Source organism: Hyperolius riggenbachi, chromosome 9, assembly GCF_040937935.1.
Source record: "Hyperolius riggenbachi isolate aHypRig1 chromosome 9, aHypRig1.pri, whole genome shotgun sequence".
Taxonomy (NCBI): Eukaryota; Metazoa; Chordata; class Amphibia; order Anura; family Hyperoliidae; genus Hyperolius; species Hyperolius riggenbachi.
The window spans coordinates 238,087,264-238,114,551 of NC_090654.1; the positions used below are offsets into that span (position 1 = coordinate 238,087,264).

The following is a 27,288-nucleotide window of genomic DNA, read 5'->3' on the forward strand; positions in this document are numbered from 1 at the left end:
CGAATCTCAATCCGACCCAGACCATAGTCTTTTTAGGGTATGTAATAGATTCCAGAAGTCAAAGGATTTTATTGACTTTAGAGAAAGTAACAAGACTGCAGGAGGAGGTAAGGAGTCTTCTTCTAGGCCTAGACAGCTCCTTAAGAGAACTTATGAAAGTTCTGGGGTTTATGACAGCCACCATTCTGGCAGTAATGTGGGCGCAATCCCACAGCCGAACTCTACAATGTTGGGTTCTGGAGGCTTGGGACAGGTCGATAGAGACTTTAGATGTAAGGTTTCAAATTCCAGACCTAGTGAAGCAGAGTCTTCACTGGTGGTTGACATCCCCAAATCTTGTACAGGGAAGAATTTGAAGACAGGAAAATCCAATAAGAATTCACACGGACGCGAGTGCCTGGGGATTGGGGGCCATGGCTATGGGGCTCCATTCCCAGGGAAGGTGGTCCAGGACGATTGCCAAAAAATCGTCCAATTTCAGGGAACTTCTGGCTGTAAGAGAGGCGCTTCTCTCCTTCAAGGACATGATTATTCACAATCATGTTCTCGTTTTTTCAGACAATGCTACAATGATCGCGTATCTGAACAAACAAGGCGGTACCAGGGCCCAAGCCCTGTTAAAGCTAACGTCGGAGATTTTGTCTTGGGCAGAACAAAATCTTCTGTCGATAGAAGCGATTCACGTCAAGGGAATTTTAAATTTCGAAGCGGACTATTTGAGCCGCCACGAGATAGACCACTCTGAATGGGAATTAAACCAGGAGGTCTTCAATTGGGTCACGGAGAGTCTGGGGGTTCCGGACATCGATCTTTTTGCGTCTCCGATCAATGCAAAGATTCCTCAATTTTTTTCTGTTCACGACAGTCAGAAGTCTCTGGGATTGGATGCCCTATCAGTCCCTTGGACTTTCGATCTGGGTTACGCATTTCCCCCACTCAAACTGCTTCCTCAGGTCCTGGAGAAAGTTCAGAGGGAGGGAGTAACACTAATCCTAGTAGCACCGGCGTGGCCCAAGAGAGTTTGGTATTCTACAATTTTGAGACTAGCAGTAGCACCTGCATTGAAACTTCCGGACAGACCGGATCTATTACGACAGGGACCTCTATTTCTTCCCAAGCCGGAGATGTTCAATCTGTCGGCATGGATCCTGAAAGGGTGATTTTAAAGAATAAGGGGGTATCGGACAAGGTGATCGATACTCTTCTAAATAGCAGAAAACCGGTTACGCATAGTATTTATAGAAAGGTCTGGAAGGTGTTCTTGTCCTGGTGTTCTTCACGTCAAAGAGACACGTCAAAAATTGGAACTATTTTAGATTTTTTCCAAGAGGGGGTGGAAAAGGGGTTAGCCTTGAGTACCCTAAAGGTGCAATGTTCAGCCTTATCGGTTTTACTGGATAGGTCTTTGGCACAGGAAAAGTTGGTCAGAGATTTTTTTCGGGCAATCCAGAGGTCGACATCCGTGAGACAAAAAGTGTTGCCCCAATGGGATCTGTCCCTGGTGCTCGGAGTACTAACCAAGCCCCCCTTTGAGCCAATTAATGAGATTGATTTGAAGTACCTTACTCTTAAAGTTGCGTTTCTTGTTGCGATTACGTCGGCTAGGAGATTGAGCGATCTCCATGCACTATCCATTAAGGATCACTTTCTTACAATTTTTCCGGACAAGGTGGTGTTACGGTTAGACCCTATGTACTTACCCAAGGTTGCGACGGATTTTCACAGATCTCAAGATATTATTCTTCCTTCGTTCTGTGACAACCCTTCCTGTGCTTAAGAGGCTGAGTTTAATTGTCTAGATGTAAGAAGGGCAATTCTAGCTTATTTAGATAGGACGAGAGAGTTCAGATGTTCTTCGCATTTATTTGTACTTTTTATGGGGAAAAAGAGGGGTCAGCCAGCCTCCAGACAGACAATTGCTAGGTGGATTTGTGATATGATTGCTTCAGCCTACCAGATATCTGACTCCACTCCCCCGTCGAATATCAAGGCACATTCTACCCGTTCGATTTCATCATCATGGGCAGAAAGAGCGGGTGTTACGGTTAAGCAGATCTGCCGAGCGGCTACTTGGGCGAGTCCGTCCACCTTTGTTAAACATTATAGAGTGGACGTACTTTCCCAGCAAGACTTGTCATTTGGCAGGAAAGTGCTCCAGGCCGTAGTCCCTCCCTAGGTGGGTATTTACTTGGGTGGGTATCACTCAAGAGGGTATCCCGGCTGATGAATTTGAGAAAGCACCAGTTAGTCTTACCGGTAACGGTGTTTCTGTTCAGCAGCCGGGATACCGTCTACTACCCAACCCTTTTTTTCTTCTGTAGCATTTCCTTATAACTTTTCTTTTGAGATTGGTTTCACTAGGAGGTGTGCCGCCCCTCTTCTGCCTGGTGTTGGTCTTTTATTTTATATGCACTGAGGCTAGAGGGGGGTGGGAGCTCTTTTATGCTTTTTTGTTTGTGTTTCCGCAGTGAGGGGGCGTGGCACTCACTCAAGAGGGTATCCCGGCTGCTGAACAGAAACACCGTTACCGGTAAGACTAACTGGTGCTTTCAGCCCATGAGCTGTGGATAGGGTGTGAGAAACGTTACTTTGATTTAGTGGGATTCGTTATTTGTGTGTAGGAGAATGTATTTATAACCTTACCCCTGTCTGATAACTATATTTGCATTTCCAGGATGGACTAGCTATGCTTTGGGATCTGAATGAGGGGAAGCACCTGTACATTCTGGACAGCGGAGATGTCATCAATCCCCTTTGTTTCAGCCCCAACCGCTATTGGCTGTGTGCCGCCACAGGCCCCAGCATCAAGATCTGGGTATGTGTACAGATGAATGTTTCACTTGCAACTTTTTAGCTCTCTTGAAAGTCTTGTGTAACCTTTGCACAACTGAAGTAATTTGTGTTTAATGAAAACCATCTTTATGGTAAATATTTTACTTGCAGCCAGCTATAATGTCCCTAAATTGGCACTATTTTATTTTTGGGAGTAAAATTGTATGAACAGAGCAAGGCAGCACAATCCTGTTTGCCAGTTTCTTAGCACGGTGGAGTGGCTGTTTTCTATAACCTTTATAGAAAACCTGTAATGAGAAAAAGTTCCCCTGGGGGGTACTCACCTCGTGTGGGGGAACCCCTCCTCCTCGGTCCCACGGTGGCAATGATAAAGCTCCCCAAACAGCAGGGATGTACATATTTACCCTCCTGGCTCCAGCGCAGGCGCAGTATCGGCTCTCCGCCTCAGAGATAGGCGGAAATAGCTGATCGCTGTCGGGCCGCTCTACTGCGCAAATGCAAGGCTCCTGCGCAGTAGAGCGGACCCAACAGAGATCGGCTATTTTCGCCTATCTCCGTGCGGAGAGCCGCAACAGCGCCCCCACTGGAGACAGGAAAGGTAAATAAATCAGCACTTGTTAGCCTTGTCGAGGGAGGATTCCGGGACACTTCGGTGGAGCCAGCGCTGGATTGCCTGCAGCTACAGCGGAGGGGGAAGCCTCATTGGGACTCTGAGGCTTCCCCTTACCGAGGTGAGTACCCCCAGGGGACTTTTTTTTTGTTACAGGTTCTCTTTAAAGTGGACCCAAATTAAAAATACAAGATTTCAGAAATAAAATCTATTTTCTATATTATAATAATAAATAGCAGCCTTTTTTTCAGCTGCATGATGACAAATATAAAATATTTTACATTTATAGGAGGGAACCCCTCCCTTCCTTTCATATTGCCGGGACAGAATCCGGCAAACTGGTGGAGTAGGAAGTGTCCGGCAACGGAGGAATTGCTAATGGCTGCCACCTGTATAACCCTAGTTATGAAAAGAGAAGGGTGAAAAGCAGGCACTGAAATGCTCATAGGCTTGAAGGAGTGTTTATTTATCTCTGTATGTGTCAGGGTGGTGCAACTACATATTTTGAATTAAAAAAATGTTTAGTTTGGGTCCGCTTTAAGGTTATGCACTTTGCTAAAAAGAAAAGCTACGGAAGATGTTAGCATTATGTACAAGTGCTTGTGTTTTGTTTATCTCTATAATAGAGCTACATTTGGTGGATTGTGTTGCCTTCAACAAAGCAGAATTTTTTTAAAATGTTAAAGTGGACCTGAACTCAGCACTTCCTCTCTGCTGTAAAAGATGCGCAACAGCATAATAACCTTTAAAGAAAACCTTTTTTGTTATAGCTGATAAAATCCTGCAATAAAGCTGCATTGTTTACTTCCTGCTTACATTGGAGCATTATAGGGTTAACATCCTGTGTTTAGATTGGCTGCTGTGACAGCAGAGATTCCTGACCTGACACAGCCAAGAGATCAAATTACAGTGGCGATTGGTCACAGATGAGGGGAAATTAGACTAGCTAAACTCTCTAAATACACACAGGGTACACTTCTCTGTTTTCCCATTTGTCCTGTGCAAGAGTTCATGTCTGCTTTAAGCAAATTCTTCTCCAATTGGAGCTGCAAAAATGTTTGTTTGTTTCTTTTAAAGCTTTTATATTTAAATATAAGCGGTGTACACTAACTCCAGGGGTACTACTGAGGGTCAGTCTTCCTGCTATGATGTATTCTCCTATGCCATCTGAAGCTCCTTGCTGAAATCAGAGGCTGTTTCTGAGCAGTGACAGTCCTGACATACATTGCTACTGTAGGACTTTCTGTATTGCTGACCTGCATGTTTTTCCCCATCACAGGATCTGGAGGGCAAGATTATTGTAGATGAGCTAAAGCAGGAAGTGATCAGTACAAGCAGCAAGCCTGAACCACCACAGTGCACCTCTCTGGCATGGTCAGCGGATGGACAGGTAAATACACTATATTAAAGTCACTCGGTTCATTGTATATTTGTGGTTTACAGAAGAGCTGTTAGAAGCTTTCAGGGTCAGTGATGAACCACCTGTTTAATTGCTTTTACATCCAGTCTGTATCCTATGCCATCATGACTTGTTGTAGCTCTTAAAAGGGTTACAATAATGGCAAATGCAATAACATACCTCCCAACTTTTTGAGATGAGAAAGCGGGACACTTAAGCCACCCCCCCAACCACACACCCTGACACGCCCCTAGTTATATATATATATATATATATATATATATATATATATATATATTTATTCATATATATATATATATATATATATATATATATATTTATTCATATATATATATATATATATATATATATATATATATATATATATTTATTCATATATATATATATATATATATATATATATATATATATATATATATATATATATATATATATATATATATATATATATATATATATATATATATATATATATATATATATATATATTTATTCATATATATATATATATATATATATATTTATTCATATATATATATATATATATATATATTTATTCATATATATATATATATATATATATATTTATTCATATATATATATATATATATATATATATATATTTATTCATATATATATATATATATATATATTTATTCATATATATATATATATATTTATTCATATATATATATATATTTATTCATATATATATATATATTTATTCATATATATATATATATATATATATATATATATATATATATATTTATTTATTTATTCATATATATATATATATATATATATATATATATATATATATATATATATATATATATATTTATTCATATATATATATATATATATATATATATATATATATATATATATTTATTTATTCATATATATATATATATATATATATATATATATATATATATATATATATATATATATATATATATATATATTTATTCATATATATATATATATATATATATATATATATATATATATATATATATATATTTATTCATATATATATATATATATATATATATATATTCATATATATATATTCATATATATATATATTCATATATATATATATTCATATATATATATATTCATATATATATATATTCATATATATATATATATATATATATATATATATATATATATATATATATATATATATATATATTTATTCATATATATATATATATATATATATATATATATATATATTTATTCATATATATATATATATTTATTCATATATATATATATATATATATATATATTTATTCATATATATATATATATATATATATATATATATTTATTCATATATATATATATATATATATATATATATTTATTCATATATATATATATATATTTATTCATATATATATATATATTTATTCATATATATATATATATATATATATATATATATATATATATATATATATATATATATATATATATATATATATATATATATATATATATATATATATATATATATATATATATATATATATATATATATATATTTATTCATATATATATATTTATTCATATATATATATATATATATATATATATATATATATATATATATATATATATATATATATATATATATATATATATATATATATATATATATATATTTATTCATATATATATATATATTTATTCATATATATATATATATATATATATATATATATATATATTTATTCATATATATATATATATATATATATATATATATATATATATATTTATTCATATATATATATATATATATATATATATATATTTATTCATATATATATATATATATATATATATATATATATATATATATTTATTCATATATATATATATATATATATATATATATTTATTCATATATATATATATATATATATATATATATTTATTCATATATATATATATATTTATTCATATATATATATATATATATATATATATATATATATATATATATATATATATATATATATATATTTATTCATATATATATATATATATTTATTCATATATATATATATATATATATATATATATATATATATATATATATATATATATATATATATATATATATATATATATATATATATATATATATATATATATATATATATATATATATATATATATATATATATATATATATATATATATATATATATATATATATATATATATATATATATATATATATATATATATATATATTTATTCATATATATATATATATATATATATATTTATTCATATATATATATATATATATTTATTCATATATATATATATATATATATTTATTCATATATATATATATATATATATTTATTCATATATATATATATATATATATATATTTATTCATATATATATATATATATATATATTTATTCATATATATATATATATATATATATATATTTATTCATATATATATATATATATATATATATATTTATTCATATATATATATATATATATATATATTTATTCATATATATATATATATATATATTTATTCATATATATATATATATATATATATATATATATATTTATTCATATATATATTCATACACACACACACACACACACACACACACACACACACACACACACACACACACACACACACACACACACACACACACACACACACACACACACACACACACACACACACACACACATATTCATATATATATGTGTGTGTGAAAAAATGATCGAGGCCCCAGCCGGCGGATGCGGTGTGTAGGGCGATGTGTAAGATAATACTGTCCCTCCGAATGTGGCCCCGAGTGTCCCCCTGTATGTAGAGTATAAGAGCGCAGCATAGCGGGCAGTCTTTCTATTCCTCGTCATGTACGGGCATCTCTTGCTCTCTGTTTCCTGTGACGTCACAGGAAGTAGATGGAAGCCAGAGCCCGGTATGCGTCTACGCGACGAGGAATGGTAAGACTGCCAGCTATGCTGCGCTCGTATAATCTACATACAGGGGGACACTGGGGGGCACATTCAAAGGGACAGAGGGAGGGACAGTATTATCTTACACATCGCCCCACACACCACATCTGGCGGCTGGGGCCTTGATCATTTTTTAACCTCCTCTGCCTGCCGGGACACAAGGGAGGGTATCCCGGGACAGCGGGACCCCTCCCCTAACCCGTGACCGTCCCGACGAATCCGGGACGGTTGGGGCCCCTGCAATAACTTAAACAATGTGGTTTGCTATATATTTTTTGGAGTATGTACTTTACTATATATTCAGTTTTCAAATGCAAATTTTGTTATTGCAAAATTGAGTGATCACTAGCCTGTACTCCCTGAGTGTTAAAGTGCAGATACAATTTCCAGAGGGACAGTGACAACAGGTAGTCCATTTCCAACGGAAGAAGCAGTGGCCATAGTTTCAGAACACATTTGCTATTAGTGTAAGCACAAAGTAATGGCTTCTACTGGGCACACTGTAAAGTGCCCTGTAGCTTAAAGCAAATCTAAAGCTAACCTGCGGATAGAACCTTCCCAGTCCTCTCCGTGCCCTCTGTCAGTCCGTACCATTGGGACTCCTCAGAAGGCTTTGGAAGTACTTGAGTGCTTCCAAAGACAGGTGCATCTGTACTGTGCAAACACACTTCAGACCTGCTCTTCTTTTCTTTGGAAGTACTCGCCGGGGATGGTGTATTTGACCAGTTGTTCAAGTAACTTTCACAAGGGCACAGCCCTGGCATACAGCCCTGACATCCCATGGGGGATGACTTCTTCGCAGTGGGAGGGACGAGTACTTAATAAGTTGCATGCAAGCTATTACGGAAACCAACATCCTCCAATGGTAGACAGGTGCATTTTATTTGAATGCTGGGTGTGTATTTTATCCCACCAGTGGGTCTTGCACTCTCAAGCAGGTAGTCATAAGGATGCAATCTGTTTTTTAAGTAGCGCTGTTTCCTCGCCATGTACAAATGTAAGTAACTTTGGTCAGCTGCTCCCATGTAATAGCATTGCTTATTAATGTTTATGCAGAGCTTCTGTTTGGTTTCAAGGTGCGTTTGTAGTTTCTTGGGGGGGGGCTCAGCGCACCTGATTGGTGGCCATTTGAAGGCGGCCTGGTGATGCGCTGATCCACCTTTGCGCAATCTGGCATACATATAGTTCAGCTGCCAGGAGATTTGGGCACAGGGTAAAGCTAATAAACTGCTCACCCTGCTCCTGCACAAGTCCCGGCAGTGCTAAGTAGTAATCCCCCTCCATGCTGCCATGGATAGTGGAGGAATGATGTAATTGTGCTTCCAGCTATTGCTGGTGGCCAAATTAGTGTTTTTATAGTAATTTGTGCTCAGACTTTTGGCGGTGCCCAAATTACTCACTGAGCGCCGCTATAGCCGTAATTCCTATTATGGCCTATGGCTGTGCCAAATCTGCTGCGCTGTTAACGGCGATCCCAGCAGTGGATAGAGGATATGGAAAGCGGGATCCGGTAATGCTCTATGGCAGAGCTGCCCAATAGGTCATTTACAATCTACCGGTAGATCGTGGCCTCTCGGCCACGTCTCGTTAAATAAATGTTGCGGCCGGCAGCTCATCATGTTTAGCTGCCGGCCGCTGGCAAATAAGGATGCAGGGGAGGAGAGGCGGCGAGGAGAGAGGCGGTGCGGCCGCTTCATCATGGCTGGGGGTGGGCAGCGTGCGACGTGCGTGCTTGTAACGTGCCCGCCGCTGCCCCAAGCCATGTCGTAGCCTCCCCTGCATCCTTATTGGCCAGCGGCCTGCCTGCCAGAGCGTTCCAGGAGTCCAGGACCCTCAACCGCCGGATTGAGGTAGACACATACCTGGCTAACCTACGCTGCAGGCACATATACCTGGCTAACCTACGCTGCAGGCACATATACCTGGCTAACCTACGCTGCAGGCACATATACCTGGCTAACCTACGCGGCAGGCACATATACCTGGCTAACCTATGCTGCAGGCACATATACCTAACTAACCTATACTGCAGGCACATATACCTGGCTAACCCCTACTGCAGGCACATATACCTGGCTAACCTATACTGCAGGCACATATGCCTGGCTAACCTATACTGCAGGCACATATGCCTGGCTAACCTATACTGCAGGCACATATGCCTGGCTAACCTATACTGCAGGCACATATGCCTGGCTAACCTATACTGCAGGCACATATGCCTGGCTAACCTATACTGCAGGCACATATGCCTGGCTAACCTATACTGCAGGCACATATGCCTGGTTAACCTATACTGCAGGCACATATGCCTGGCTAACCTACGCTGCAGGCACATATGCCTGGCTAACCTACGCTGCAGGCACATATACCTGGCTAACCTACGCTGCAGGCACATATGCCTTGCTAACCTACGCTGCAGGCACATATGCCTGGCTAACCTACGCTGCAGGCACATATACCTGGCTAACCTACGCTGCAGGCACATATACCTGGCTAACCTACGCTGCAGGCACATATACCTTGCTAACCTACGCTGCAGGCACATATGCCTTGCTAACCTACGCTGCAGGCACATATACCTGGCTAACCTACGCTGCAGGCACATATACCTGGCTAACCTACGCTGCAGGCACATATACCTGGCTAACCTACGCTGCAGGCACATATACCTGGCTAACCTACGCTGCAGGCACATATACCTGGCTAACCTACGCTGCAGGCACATATACCTGGCTAACCTATGCTGCAGGCACATATACCTGGCTAACCTATGCTGCAGGCACATATACCTGGCTAACCTATGCTGCAGGCACATATACCTGGCTAACCTATGCTGCAGGCACATATACCTGGCTAACCTATGCTGCAGGCACATATACCTGGCTAACCTATGCTGCAGGCACATATACCTGGCTAACCTATGCTGCAGGCACATATACCTGGCTAACCTATGCTGCAGGCACATATGCCTGGCTAACCTATACTGCAGGCACATATACCTGGCTAACCTATACTGCAGGCACATATGCCTGGCTAACCTATACTGCAGGCACATATGCCTGGCTAACCTATACTGCAGGCACATATGCCTGGCTAACCTATACTGCAGGCACATATGCCTGGCTAACCTATACTGCAGGCACATATGCCTGGCTAACCTATACTGCAGGCTCATATGCCTGGCTAACCTATACTGCAGGCACATATGCCTGGCTAACCTATACTGCAGGCACATATGCCTGGCTAACCTACGCTGCAGGCACATATGCCTGGCTAACCTACGCTGCAGGCACATATGCCTGGCTAACCTACGCTGCAGGCACATATGCCTGGCTAACCTACGCTGCAGGCACATATGCCTGGCTAACCTACGCTGCAGGCACATATACCTGGCTAACCTACGCTGCAGGCACATATACCTGGCTAACCTACGCTGCAGGCACATATACCTGGCTAACCTACGCTGCAGGCACATATACCTGGCTAACCTATGCTGCAGGCACATATACCTGGCTAACCTACGCTGCAGGCACATATACCTGGCTAACCTACGCTGCAGGCACATATTACCTGCCTAACCTATGCTGCAGGCACATATTACCTGCCTAACCTATGCTGCAGGCACATATTACCTGCCTAACCTACGCTGCAGGCACATATTACCTGCCTAACCTACGCTGCAGGCACATATTACCTGCCTAACCTACGCTGCAGGCACATATTACCTGGCTAACCTACGCGGGGGGGGGGGGGGGGGGAGTGTGCCTAGGATTTTAGACGTTGGTAGATCTCCTGGCGTCGGCAAATTTTAAAGTATATCGCGAGCCGAAAAAGTGTGGGCATCCCTGCTCTATGGAATTCAGAGCCTTACCTCTCCGTAGGCGAGTATGCAGCATTTTTTTTTTTCTGGCTCACTTTACCATTTGAAAGGAGTAAAATGGCACAAGTGCATTGTCGTTGATCAGGGCTCAATTTGACATTTTTAAGTACTGTAAAAGCAAGTGTCCAGGTTTTTTTTTTTTTTTCCCCAAAAGCTATGCAATTTTTTTTCACAAGCTTTCAGACCCTAAAAATCATCCCACTAGATAGATCTGTGGCAGCCCTGCACATTTACACAGCTTCCATGGATCCAACTCAGGATAACTGCTCTGAGCTGCGGATTTCCGTCCCGAGCCTGACTCGGGGTTACCGCTAAGGAGGTTAATGTATATACATAGATTAGTAGAGCTTCACAATCGTATATTGTACACCTGGATTATTTTTTTTTTCTCTTGCTACACCAGGACTATATTATAAAATATCAATGGCCACTAGAGCCACTAGAGGGAGATGCTCGACAAATCAGATGTGTAAAGATCGTAATGCAAATAAAATATGAACTGCAAGCTGTTCCCTGGAAAATGGTTTCAGTAGCTCAGAATGTGCACTGTATTTGCTTTGATAATATACCGTATAAGACGACTGGGTGTATAAGACGACCCCCCAACTTTTTCAGTTAAAATATAGAGTTTGTGATCTACTCACCGTATAAGACTACCCGTCTTTCAACGTACACCAAATTTAAAAAACAAATCATATACTGGTGCTGTACTGTATGTGGTACCCAGTATATAACAGTATATAGTCAATTGACTGGTTGGATTGGTGAACTCTCCCTCTCCCTAAGTGGATTGGTCAGCTCTCCATGTCTCCCTGTTTATCAGAGCAGTATGGAAGAATAGATCGTGCTGTGCCCATAAAATACGCCTCTTTCACCCCTCTGGCCCACCCTTGTATCCTATTTACCTCCCTCTCTGCCTCTCAGAACTCACACATATGTGCCTGCGCCGCTTCACTACAGTCCTCAGCAGCAAGATCTGAGTGACGGTAACAGGATAGGGGGTATCACTCAGCATCAATGATACCCGGCGTATAAGACGACCCCCAACATTTCAGAAGATTTTCAAGGGTTAAAAAGTAGTCTTATACGCAGGAATATACAGTAGATCTTAGTTCATAAATAAGGCCCACGTTTGTATAAAATGTAGTTTTCTTTTTACTGCTCTTAGTAGAAAAATACTGAAGTAGCAGAAGCCACCATGAGGCATAAACATGTCATTTTACACTTAGTACCACTCTTCATGCTGGTCTCTTCCACATACCGGCTGAGTTTACATTGATGCACCCTTCCCAGGAGCTGCATCTGGGCACACCTGTTGGTGCATACATCAGCACTTGAGGCATGTTGGGTTACAGAGCCCAGGAGAGGTGTGGAGTGGTGTTTGGCCTCTGCGGTGCTTTACTTTACCAGTAAAGTAGCTCATTGACCATCCATACTCGCCAGACTTGAGGACTGAAACAAACACTATTGTTTTGTCGATCAGATTAAAGGGAAACTAAACTGAGAAGGATATGCGTTTTTCCTTTTAAAATAATACCAGTTGCCTGACTCTCCTGCTGATCCTGTTACACTTTTAGCCGCAGCCCCTCAACAAGCATGCAGGTCAGGTGCTCTGACTGACATCAGACTGGATTAGCTGCATGCTTGTTTCAGGTGTGTGATGCAACTACTACTGCAGCCAGAGATAGTAGGACTGCCAGGCAACTGGGATTGTTTAAAAGGAGACATCCATATCCCCTCTGTTAAGGTTCCCTTTAAAGAGACTCTGTAACAAAATTTTCAGCCTTATTTCTTCTATCCTATAAGTTCCTATACATGTTCAAATGTGGTCTGGCTTACTGCAGCCTTTCCTAGTTGCACAGTGGCTGTATTATCTCTGTTATATAATCTAATCTTCTTTCCTCTGACGGCTTTGTCTGGCTCAGGCAGGAATGTGCGGCTCTGCTTGTGCTAGGATAGAAGCTATACACACCCTCTCCACGCCCCCTGCAGGCTCTGTGCAAGTCACAGACTGAGCTCCTCTCAGCCTATCACAAGCTGGTTAGCAGCTATGTCTTTTGTTTGTAAGCACTGCCTAAAACTGGCAATTACAAGCCAGGATCGCAGCAGGGAGTGGCAGAAACAGCACAGAGGGGCCCAGGAGAACATAATGAATAGAATGGTATGCTTTTTTATTGTAAGAATTTTAGAGTTCAGATTCTCTTTAAAGTGATGTTAGAATATGCAACATACAGGTTTCCCTGGTGTGTCCTATCCTGACTGCTGTTTCTATTTCTTTCCCTACAGACACTCTTCGCCGGCTACACAGACAACTTAATCAGAGTTTGGCAAGTGACTATTGGAACCCGCTAAGACTTTTATATCATGGGAACCGCCTCTGCTCTTTTACCAACAGAGACTGCTTGTGCAGTTTGGAGTCATCTGTGTAATGCCAACATTTTGACTCTTCAATAAAGTTGCTATAAAACAACAAAACCCTGTGTTGCCAGTTGGTGATGTGACCATATCTGCTAAAGCAAATTTAGTGGTCTAGCTTTGACTTTCTCAGCACACCAAGATCTGCTGTGGCTTTTAGGGGTAATTATTGGTTGGAATGGGCAATGAAATGCAAATAAGTCTGAGTTGATGCAGGATTATGAAAATGTATGCAGTTTGAAACCTGGACCAATCTAAACCCATCAAAAGAAAACAAAGAGTTGCGGTCAATGGATCGTACTCAAAACGGGAGAATGTTAGCAGTGGGGTACCACAGGGGTCTGTTCTGGGTCCAGTGCTCTTCAATTTATTAATGACCTAGTAGATGCAGTAGTGAACAATGTTGCTATTTTTGCAGATGATACAAAATTGTGCAGAATCATCAACTCAGGAAGATAGCGTCATATTGCAACAGGATCTGGATAGGATGGCTATATGGGCACATACATGGCAGATGAAATTCAATGTTGAAAAATGTAAAGTCATGCATTTTGGTCATACCAATGGTCTAGCACCATACAAAATAAATGGGATAGTGTTGGGGACATCAAACTTGGAGAAGGACGTAGGAGTACTCATCGACAACAAGTTAAATAATCGTACTCAATGCCAAGCCGCTGCAGCTACGAGCAACAAAATTGATACGTGGGATGGAAGGTCTCACTTACCAAGAAAGGTTAGATAAACTGGGTTTATTTAGTCTAGAGAAAAGACACCTTAGAGGGGATCTAATTAACATGTATAAATACATCAGAGGGCAATATAATAGCTTGAGCGGATGAGCTTTTTGTCCCTAGGCCTTCTCAAAGGACTAGAGGACATGATCTGCGCATGGAGGAAAAACGTTTTAGCCATTTATTTAGGAAAGTGTTCTTTACAGTAAGAGTGATTAAGATGTGGAATGCATTGCCGCAGGAAGTTGTTACGGCAAACTCTATACCTGCATTTAAAAGGGGCTTAGATGCTTTCCTTGCGTTGAAAGACATCTGTGGCTACAATTACTACGTAATGCCTAATGATGTTGATCCAGGGATTTTATCTGATTGCCATCTGGAGTCGGAAAGGAATTTTACCCTTTTGGGGCTAATTGGACCATGCGTTGTAAGGGTTTTTTCGCCTTCCTCTGGATCAACAGGGATATGTGAGGGAGCAGGCTGGTTTTGTACTTCATACTGGTTAAACTCGATGGACGTATGTCTTTTTTCAACCAAAATAACTATGTAACTATGTAAAATGGAATTTGATGTCTGTTTTTAAGATGCATATATTTGAAATCAGAATTTGCATAATCATGCATCAATCTATTGACTCATCTCTAGTTAGGGGGGAAAAAATTAAATTTTTCTGTCATTATCAGTTACCAAGTTGACCAAGCTGACCACGTCTCCAAGATGTAAAGAGGGGCTTTGGGAAATCAGCTGATGTTTCTGCTCAATGCACAAACATGTAAAAAAAAGCAATTTTATTACATTCACCAGAGTTCAGCGATATGTATTGTATTACATTAAACAAGTTACAGCTTGTATAAAATTACTCTAAAGTAAACAGGTGGATTTCAGTGTTAACCCATGTAACCACTGTCGGCTCTTGTACCAGTTCTGCTTGATTTTTCAGATGCCCTTTGCTCATGAAATCAGTTAAATCAGTTAAGTTGTAGTCAGACTCCAAATGTAATATCAAATTAACATATACAGCAGTACTATACTCTGCACAACATCCTCCGATTCACAACAGCCATGCAGGAAGGGCATGGGTAAAGTGCACATATAATGCAGAGGTGTTTATTACCTGCAAAGCTGGTTCAGGTTGTGCATGAAGAATGTGTAATAGAGGAAGACCCTCATCCTCCTGCACTTGACTCTTAGGCCCAGTGCACACCAAAAACCTCTAGCAGATCTGCTAAACGCTAGAGATTTTTGAAGCAGATTTCAGAGCGATTTTAGGGATGTTTTCTAAACATGCCTAACGTTCTTAGAGCGTTTTTGTGTAGCACATTTCAAATATTGTTACAGTAAAGTTATTACTGAACAGCTTCTGTAACAAAAACGCCTGGAAAACCGCTCTGATCTAGCGTTTTTCAGAGTGGTTTTCCACTTTCCTATACTTAACATTGAGGCAGGCTTCCTCTGTCCTCTTCGGTCCCACGCTGGCGGCGCAAATCCTCCCGGAGAGGCGGCGATGTAAATATTTACCTTTTGGCTCCAGCGCAGGCGCAGTATCCGCTCCTTCCCACGGAGATAGGCGGAAATAGCAGATCTCCGTCGGGCCGCTCTACTGCGCAGGCGCAAGTCTGCAAGAGCCCCCCCCGCTGGAGCCTGGAAAGTTAAATATTGAACAGGCTTTTGGGTCTGTCGGGCCGCTGTTTGGAGGGCTGCAGCGAGACCCCCGTGGGACAGGACAGGGGAAGCCTCATTAGGATCCGAAAGCTTCCCCGTCCCCTGGTGAGTAGCCCTAGGGAACGTTTTTCTTGTTACAGTGACTCTTTAAGCATTATTATACTTTTTTTTTTCCCTCCCCCCCAACACATTGTCTATTTAAGATCACTGGAACCCTGAATCAACTGGGTTCTGGTGCATAGATGATGCAGAGGCCTTTTTCTGGTAGGTTGCAGGGCTACACGCCAGAAACTAGCTGATGTGGAGTTCTGGTGAATCTTCTTATACAGATACGCCAGGACATTCACATTACACTGTTGGCTATCCTGGTTTGTTATTGCCAGAGTGTCAGATTCATGGCCAAAGGCATTTACCTAAGCTTTGGCAGTGATGAAATTCCTTTTATGTTGAATACTTTCAGGCTAGGTTCACAGTGGGGCGTTGGGTTCACTGTATTACAGGAAAGCAACGAAAGTCGCACTGTCTCTTATGCGACCTTTAGGTAGGATATGGTGAAGCATACAGTCAATGAAAAGTATGCTTCACTGCCTCTGTGCAGGAACGCACTGCATACAGTGTTGGATCCCAATGCACTGCGAATTTTACATACTGTATACTCACTATTGCAGTGAGACTTTGTGTGAAGATGCTCCCATAAAGTCGCACCACAATGTCCCACCACAATATCCGGCTGTGAACCTAGCCTCAGTCACCAAAATGGTTATATGCAAATTAGGTGTTGAGGAGTCTGTCGTGGTATGATAAAATATATGGCCACTAATGATCCAATCTTTTTCATCCAATCTTACCAAATCTATGTAGTAGAAGGGTAAACTGAGTGAATATACTGAATGGATAATTTAGGCAATATTACATAGAAATGGTAAGATTGGATGAAAAAGGTTGGATCATTAGTGGGCACCTAAACTGAGGAGTCGGATGAGCACAGTGCAATACAGGAAATGATGCAAGCTTTTGGGCATCACCCAAAGAACTACAAGCCGTACAATATTGTGCAGTGTCCTCTTTCTGACCCCTCCCCATTCTAGCCTTCTCTGGCTAATTCCCAGTGGAAACTGAGTAATGCTGGGAATACACGATGAGATTTTTCAGTCAATTTACTGTCCGATCTTTTGATCGATTTTCCAGTCTTTCTTCTCTTCTCAATTTCCATTCACTTCTATGAGATATCGATCAGAAAAACTATCAGAAATCAGATCAGTCATGTCGGAAATTATCTCTCAAATTGCATCTCCAATTTGATGCAATTTTTACATGCGACTTTGATTTTTTTTTTTGCATGCGATAAAGTCCTGCATACTGCGTTTTTTTTTTTTCCTGCACGTCTTCTTCCTGTGTTGCTGGCATCCAGTAAAATGGTGACTTGCAATGTAAAAGAAGCCTTACTGCTGTCATAGGGAAAACCCTTCTCTCATATCACACTAAAAATAAAATCATTAACCCCAGTAAACCTGTACTCAGGACTCATCATTTTCAAACAAATGGGAATAATGTGGTGCATTTTTCAGGTATTTGGCAGATGAAATTCAGCAATCTTCATTCTGCAAATGTCATTAAAGTGGATCGGAGATGAAAAACTAAAACAAGTAACTTGTCTATATATCTCATCTAAAGTTTAGATAGTTTACACAGCAAATCTAGCTGCAAACAGCTTCAATAGAATATGATTATTTCTTCCTGTGATACGACAGCAGCCATTTTGTTTGTAACCATTACACACAGGCAAGCTTATCTGCATCTTCAGCACTCAGCCTGTGAAAAAAACGAATCCCCCCTCCTCCTCTCTCCTCCCCTCTGCCTATGAAATCCCTGGTTAGTAATACCTCCCCCTCCTCCTGTCCAGACTGAGCTCCCATGAGCCCTTGCTACTGTCTAAAAATGCCAAGGCTCTCTGAAAAGCTGTGGGCGAGGCTTGTTTAGTTTATTGTCAATTAGAGCATTAAAACAAAATCAAAAAAAGTATTTGGCTTGAGGAATGCCCTATAAACAATAGGAAAGGTACACCATTATGCAATGAGTAAAAGTTCATCTCGGATACACTTTAACACAGAACTGAAGTTTTTACAAAACGAGCAGGCATTTTGTTAGTCTTGGTGTAAATGTGAAAGGGGTCATAAAAGCTCTCGCACTCTTGACTACTGAGGGGCTGCTTGTGATAGTTAGGGCTTTATTAAAGTGCACATCAGGCAAATAAAAATAAAGATACTGAAAATTAACCTGAGGTGAGAGGAATATGGAGGCTGCTATATTTCCTGTGAGGCTTTGTTTCCACTAGCTGCGACCCGTCCTACAAGAAGTGCGACGGCACTTCCTTTTCTGCGAGTATGCTGCCAAATCCCAGAAGATGTGCAATGCATGGCTATGGGAGTTGCTGCCACTCACATGAAAACTGACTGCAATGTCTGCTGAATCGCTATGGCAAGCAGTTCGGATGGCGGCAGTATTATCCCCAATGGCAGAGATTCCTAGTGCTATTTGCTGGCATGGAACTGTGGATTCGGCCCGGTTTCCACTCTAGTGGAAACAGGCCGTTAAACAATACAAGTTGCTTGGCAGCCCTGCTGATCTCTCTAGTCAGGAGTGTCTGAATTCTGCACCTGAAACACAAGCATGCAGCTAATCTTGTCAAATTTTTGTCTAACACCTGATCTGCATGCTTGTTCAGGATTCATGGGTCAAAGTATCAAGATGGCCATACACTACTAGATTTGGTGGCCGATCGACCATCCGATTTGATAATTACCAAAACAGATGAATTTCTGTGCCACCAAAAGCATTCCTGATCAACTATGCATGAATTAATCGGACATGCTGCAAAATGTTGGGACATTGTAGTAGATTTGATGTGCGGTGACGTGCATGATGCCCCTGGTGTATAAATGTGGCCCCCGCATGAGCATGTATATGTTACCTGTTCTATGTTGCCACTGCCTGGAGGGGGGAACCATTATTCTCATTTCATTTCTTAATCTCTTCTCCCCTACTCTATCTTTTTATTACTTTTCCCCTCCTCGTCTGTTTTTATACTGTATCCACATGAACATCCATTTGGCATAGAGTTGAAATGCCAGCTCTTATTTATAACTCATCTGTATTAAAGGTGAACTGGAATCTGTAGCGTCCCTGGTATTCTACCACACACAAAGCTGCAGGCCTGACAACACAGTAAGAACGCTATATGTCAAGATAATGAGAAATTGTACATAAAGGGAAGAAGGGAGACCTCACTGGCAAGTATGGTGTAAGTTGCCTTCTTAAAGAGAACCTGTAACGAAAAAAAGTTCCCCTGGGGGGGTACTCGCCTCGGGAGGGGGAAGCCTCAGGTTACCAGTGAGGCTTCCCCCACCCCTGTAGCTGCAGGCAGTCCAGCGCTGGCTTCCCCGAAGTCTCCCGGAATCCTCCCTTGACAAGTCTGACAAGCGCTGATTTATTTGCCTTTCCTGGGTCCTGGGGCCACCATATACTTTCCCAATACTGGTCAGGTGAGGTTTTTGTCCAAAGTTCTAAATGCCTTGCAGTCTTTTGCAAAAGGAATAATTGTCCTTGGCGGAGACATTATTGTCCCATTATTAACACTCGTTGACACCTCCACAGGCAAATCAGTCATACCATATAGGTCTTTACGAGCTCTCAAATTTAAATCAAATAAACGTTTTCTTATGGATGCATGGCAGCTGCTTCATCTAAGTGGGAGAGACTGCACATATTACTCTGACCCTGCTCAAAAATACTCCAGGTTGGGTTATTTATTCTTTACACAAGCAGACCTAGATTAGGTAGGGAAAGCTTCTATTGGCAATATTGATTATTGATATCTCAGATCTGTCATGTTCAGAAAGTTGGAAAATGTTTCATGATTGGAAAAGCCTTTGGAGACGAGGAGGTTTGGGCGCAGCCGGACACCACCATAGGCCATAATAGGAATTACGGCTATAGCAGCGAAACACTGAGTAACTGCAGCGCCATCACAAGATGGAGCAGAAGTTACATTTTAAAACACTATGAGGCACCTTCCAGCAATAGCTAGAAGCCGATTTATATCATTCCCCACTATCCACTTGGACCTAGAGGGGGAATAGTAATTAATGTCGCCGGAAACTTGTGCGGCAGCAGGATAACCCATACCAGGTGTATCCTGCGCCACAGTCTCCCGGGGGCCATTACATAGGTACACTTTGGAGTCATCTACAAACGCACACAGGTGAGAAGCCTTATTCATATTCAGAGGGTGGGAAATATTTTACTCAGAATGGAAACCTTCATACACCCATGAAAATATACACTGGGAAGCGGGCTTTTTCATGTTCAGGGAGTGGGAAAATTTTCTATGACAGAGGAAACTTAATAGACACCGAAAAATGCACACAGGTAGCAGACCGTATTCATGTTCAGACTTTTGTAAAGCACATAAGACACACAGGTAAGAGGCCTCTGTCTTGGTTAGAATGTGGGAAAACTTTACATGATAGAAATCAGAGACACCTAAAAACTCACACAGGTGAGAAACCTTATTCATGTTCAGAGTGTGGGAAATGATTTACTCAGAATGGAAACCTTCATGGACATGTGAGAATACACACCGGGGAGCGGAATTTTTGAAGTTCAGAGTGCGGGAAAAATTTCTCTGACAGAGGAAACTTTCATAGAAACCAAAAGACTCACACAGGTGATAGACCATATTCATGTTCAGACTTTTATAAAGCACATGAGAAGACAAACATGTCAAGTTTTCCCACATTCTAACCATGACAGAGACCTCTTATCTGATAGAAAGAGCCTTCAGAGACACCTAAAAAACCCTCACAAAGCTGTATTCATGTTCAGAGTGTGGGAAACGTTTTACTCAAAAAGGAAACCTTATCAGACGAAAATACACTCTGGGGGGGAGACTTTTTGCTGTTCAGAGTGTGGGAAAGATTTCTATGACAGAGGAAACTTTCATAGACACCAAAAAACTCACACAGGTGACAGACTATATCCATGTTCAGAGGGTGGGAAATGTTTTACTCAGAATGGAAACCTTACTAGACACATGAGAATACACACTGGGAGCGGCCTTTTTCCTTTTCAGAGTGCGGGAAAGATTTTTATGACAGAGGAAACATTCATAAATACCAAGAGACTCACAGATGACAGATCATATTCATGTTCAAACTTTTGTAAAGCACACGATAAGACACAGTGGTAAGAGGCCTCTGTCGTTCAGAATGTGGGAAAACTTTTCATAATGGAAAGAGCCTTCAGAGACACCTAAGAAAACTCACAAGGGTGAGAAGTTGTATTCATGTTCAGAGTGTGGGAAACGTTTTACTCAGAATGGAAACCTTATCAGACAAATGAAAATACACTCTGGGGAGGAGACTTTTTCATGTTCAGAGTGGGGAAAAGATTTCTATAACAGATGAAACTTTTATAGACACCAAAAAACTCACACAGGTGACAGACCGTATTCATGTTCAGACTTTTGTAAAGCACATGATGAGACACAGAGGTAAGAGGCTTCTGTCATGTTCAGAATGTGGGAAAACGTTTCATGATTCAACATGAATAAGGTTTCTCACCTGTGTCAGTTTTGTAGGTGTCACGGAAGGCTCTTTCTGAGGGTGAGAATGTTTTACTCTGATGGGAAACCTTAATAGGCACATGAGAATACACATTGGGGCGCGGCTTTTTCATGGTCAGAGTGCGGGAAAGTTTTCTATGACAGAGGAAACTTTCATAGACACCAACAGACTCAAACAGGTGACAAATCCTGTTCATGTTCAAACTTTTGTAAAGCACATGATAAGACAAACAGGTAAGAGGCGTCTGTCATTTTCAGAATGTGGGAAATTTTTACATGATAGAAAGAGCCTTCAGAGACACCTAAAAATTCTCAAACACGTGAGAAGCCTTATTCATGTTCAGAGTGTGGGAAATTATTTACTCAGAATGAAAACCATCATGGACACGTGAGAAAACACACTGGGGAGAAGCCTTTTTGAAGTTTAGAGTGCAGGAAAGATTTCTATTATAAAGGAAACTTTCATAGACACCAAAAGGCTCACACAGGTGACAGACCGTATTCATGTTCAGACTTTTGTAAAGCACATGATTAGACACGGAAGTAAGAGGCCTCTCTCATGTTTGGAATGTGGGAAAACTTTACATGTTAGAAAGAGCCTTCAGAGACACCTAAAAAAAACTCACAGAGGTGAGAAACCTTATTCATGTTCAGAGTGTGGGAAATGTTTAACTCAGAATGGAAACCTTAATAGACACATGAGAATACACACTGGGGTGCGGCCTTTTTCATGTTCAGAGTGCTGGAAAGTTTTCTATAACAGAAGAAACTTTCATAGACACCAAAAGACTCACACAGGTGACAGACTATATGTATGTTCAAACTTTTGTAATGTACATGATAAGAGAAACAGGTAAGAGGCCTCTGTCATATTTGGAATGCGGGAAAACTTTACATGATAGAAAGCGCCTTCAGAGGCACCTAAAACCTCACATAGGTGAGAAGCCCTATTCATGTTTAGGGGGTGGGAAATGTTTTACTGAGAAAGGAAACCTTAATAGACACGAGAGAATACACACTGGGGAGCGGCATTTTTCATGTTCAGAATGTGGGAAAGATTTCTACAATGGATGAATGTTTCATAGACACAGAGTGTGGAAAAGTATTCTATGACAAATGCAACTTTCATAGACACCAAAAGACTCAAACAGGTGACGGACTGTAATTCATGTTCAAACTTTTGTAAAGCACCTAATTACAAGTTATTTGGGTTGAAAAAAGACATACGTCTATCAAGTTCAACCAGTAAACAAAGTACAACACCAGCCTGCTCCTTCACATATCCCTGTTGATGCAGAGGAAGGTGAAAAACCCTTACAAGGCATAGTCCAATTAGCCCTAAAATGGAAAAAAATCCTTCCTGACTCCACATGGCAATCAGATAAAATCCCTGGATCAACACCACTGGGCATTACCTAGTAATTATAGCCATGGATGTTTTTCAGTGCAAGAAAATCATCTAAGCCCCCTTTAACCACTTGAGGACCCAGCCTTTACCCCCCCCCCCCTTAAGGACCAGCGCTGATTAATGAGATCTGTGCTGGGTGGGCTCTACAGCCCCCAGCGCAGATCAAACATTAGGCAGAGCGACCAGATCGCCCCCCTTTTTTCCCCACTAGGGGGATGATGTGCTGGGGGGGGGGTCTGATCGCTCCTGCCTGCGTGTGGCTGGCGGGGGGGGGCACCTCAAAGCCCCCTCCACCGCAGGATTCCTCTCTCCCTCCCTTCCCCGGAGATCGAAGGCTGTACAGGAACGGATCTGTCCTGTGCAGCCTCTAACAGGCTCCTGCCTGTCATGTGACAGCGATCCCCGGCCGCTGATTGGCCGGGGATCGCTGATCTGGTACAACGCTGCTACTGTTAGCAGCGTTGTACAAATGTAAACAAAGCGGATTATTTCCGCTTGTGTTTACATTTAGCCTGCGAGCCGCGATCGGCGGCCCGCAGGCTATTCACGGAGCCCCCCGCCATGAATTGACAGAAAGCAGCCGCTCGCGCGAGCGGCTGTTTCCTGATTATTTAGCCTGCAGCCGGCGACACAGATGTGCGCTGCTGGTCCTGCAGCTACCACTTTCCGATGTACGTTACGAGTGCGCGGTCGGCAAGTGTTAAATGCAGATTTAGAATGTGCCATAACTACTTCCTGTGGCAATGCGTTCCACATCTTAATCACTCTTACTGTAAAGAACCATTTCTTAAGTAAATTGCTAAAACGTTTTACCTCCATGTGCAGATTTGTGAAGGCTTAGGGACAAACAGCTCATACGCATCCACATGATAAGACACACAGGTAAGAGGCCTCGGTCATTTTCAGACTGTGGGAAAACTTTACATGATAGAGCCTTCAGAGACACCTAAAAACTCACACAGGCGAGAAGCCTTATTCATGTTCAGAGTGTGGGAAATTATTTACTCAGAATGGAAACCTTCATGGACATATGAGAAAACACACTGGGGAGTGGCCTTTTTAAAGTTCAGAGTGCGGGAAAGATTTATATGATAGAGGCAAGTTTCATAGACACCGAAAAACGCACACAGGTGACAAACCATATTCATGTTCTGACTTTTGTGCAGCACATGACAAGACACATGGGTAAGAAGCCTCTGTCATGTTCAGAATGTGGGAAAACTTTTCATGATAGAAAGAGCCTTCAGAGAATGGGTGGGCCATTTATATGGATACACCTGATCTATGTATACACCCCATATACAACATCATACCATCATACCATTTTTTTTGTTCCAACAGTCTTGGAGGGATCTATCCAATGTGGGTTAGTGTCAGACCAATAGTGGTGGTTTTGTTTGTTAATTTCACCATTCACATAAAATTATGTACCCATATAAATAGCCAAATTAAGGTGTATCCATATAAATGGCCCACCCTGTACTGTGGCTTCCTCCTCCCCAATAGCCACCCTATTCCTCTCCAGATTATTTTCTTTAACAGTTAGTGTGCAAAATCTGCACAGTGAATGTGAAGAAACAAATACGCCCAACTGCCACCGCCATAACAATTCACATGCACAACTCTTCTTCACCATGAAAAACACTTGTCGACCGCCATCTGTAAGAAAACAGAAGAGAGGCAACACAAAAAAAGAGATACCAATTTACATGCATTACCACATACAATAACAGATATAAAATACTACCCATGAAATGCACACAAAGTGACCTGTAAAACAAGATTGTTGATATATGCATACATATTATACTGGAAAAGAGAAAAAGAGTAAGAAAGTTGCAAGAAGAAAGAACAAATACATGTTATAACAAACCCGATGCCAAACTCTTCTTCAACATGAAAAATACTTGTCGACCGCCATCTGTAAGAAACCAGAAGAGAGACAACACAAAAAAAAGAGATATAAAGATGTAAACAGATATAAAATACTACCCATGAAATGCGCACAGTGACCTGTAAATAAATAATAATTCATATATGCATACTTATTATACTGGAAAAGAGAATAAAAAACAAACAAAAAGTGCAAGAAAGTTGCAAGGAGACAGAGCAAACACGTTATGTGATAACAAACCGCATGCCAAACTCTTCTTCACCATGAAAAATACTAGTCGAACCCCATCTGAAAAAAAACAGAAGATAGACAACACAGAAAAAGAGATACCATCTAACATGCATTAACACATACAATGACAAATATAAAATCTACACATGAAATATGCACAAAGTGACCAGTCAAAAAAGAAGGATTATATATGCTTACATATTATACTGGAAAAGAGAATAAAAACAGTCACAAAGTGTAAGAAAGTTGCAAAAAGAAGGAACAAATACATGTTATAACAAATCCCATGCCCAACTCTTCATCAACATAAAAAATATTTCTCCAGCTCCATCTGGAAGACAAAAGAAGAGAGACAACACAGAAAAAGAGAAAACAACATACATGCATTTACAAATACAATGGAAGATATAAAATATAACACATTGCAAAACTGAAGGATACTACAGGGTGGGCCATTTATATGGATACACCTGATCTATGTATACACCCCATATACAACATCATACCATCAATTTTTTTGTACCAACAGTCTTAGAGTGATCTATCCAATGTGGGTTAGTGTCAGACCAATAGTGGTGGTTTTGTTTGTTAATTTCACCATTCACATCAAATATGTACCCATATAAATAGCCAAATTAAGGTGTATCCATATGAATGGCCCACACTGTACTGTGGCCTCCTCCTCCCCAATAGCCACCCTATTCCTCTCCAGATTTATTTTTGTTATAAACTGTTATAAATCACCTTTTCCTCCGGCACCAGCAAACTCATCAGCGAGAGTTGCACACACGACTCATCACAGCAAGCAGGAGATAGACTTTCTCAGGCTTCTTCAAAGTTTGATGGAGTGTATTAAGTACACAGCTATACAGATATAGTTCATCATATCCTAGCCAAGCAAATCCTCATGTTGCGTTATATGTTGCGTTATAGCAGCGTGGTTATCTTCCTGCTGAAGATAATCAGGTCCTCTTATGTCTATTCTAAGTTACATCTTCTAGACTACCTATGTACAGCATACATTATATCAGATTACATAAAGAAGTAAATTATTAGGTGTTCCAGTCAGCAGATAGAAGAGCATGAAAGTAGGAATCAGAGTGAGCTCCGTCAGCCCATCCGGCTCTTTAATACCAACTAGGAAAGAGTTAAATGTGACCTCATCTTAGCCATCCCCCGGACCCGACTATTGGCTTCGACCCCTCGTGGTGTCATAATACACACCTACTCGATTAATATTTAATGACCACTTTTCACTTACTTACAGGAATGTGATATTTTGTAAACATGGCCTATGTTGATTGTTCTCGTAGTCCATTTGACTGGGGCATGTTCTCAGTATCTGCTTGTTATTCATCTGCTTCAAGCAGACACTGAGATGCTTCTCAATGCAAGCTCGGAGGCTGCGCATAAATGTTCACTGTAATTAAGTCTCTATTATCTGCATTAGATGCAATCCTATAGATGGAACAGTTGCACACTGTTGATCCAATATACAGACAATCCAGTGCTTTTTCCTAAGCTGCAGGCTGGCACTGTTCACCTTCAGTGAGTTATCACCACCACCACACCCCTCACA

The 27,288-nt window shown here is 40.4% G+C and overlaps 2 pseudogenes; both read left to right on the top strand.

Moving 5' to 3' along the window:
* Positions 1-14,217, top strand: part of LOC137533046 (small ribosomal subunit protein RACK1-like) — a 38,729-nt pseudogene extending 24,512 nt beyond the window's left edge.
* Positions 1-27,288, top strand: part of LOC137533045 (small ribosomal subunit protein RACK1-like) — a 384,907-nt pseudogene that overhangs the window by 40,968 nt on the left and 316,651 nt on the right.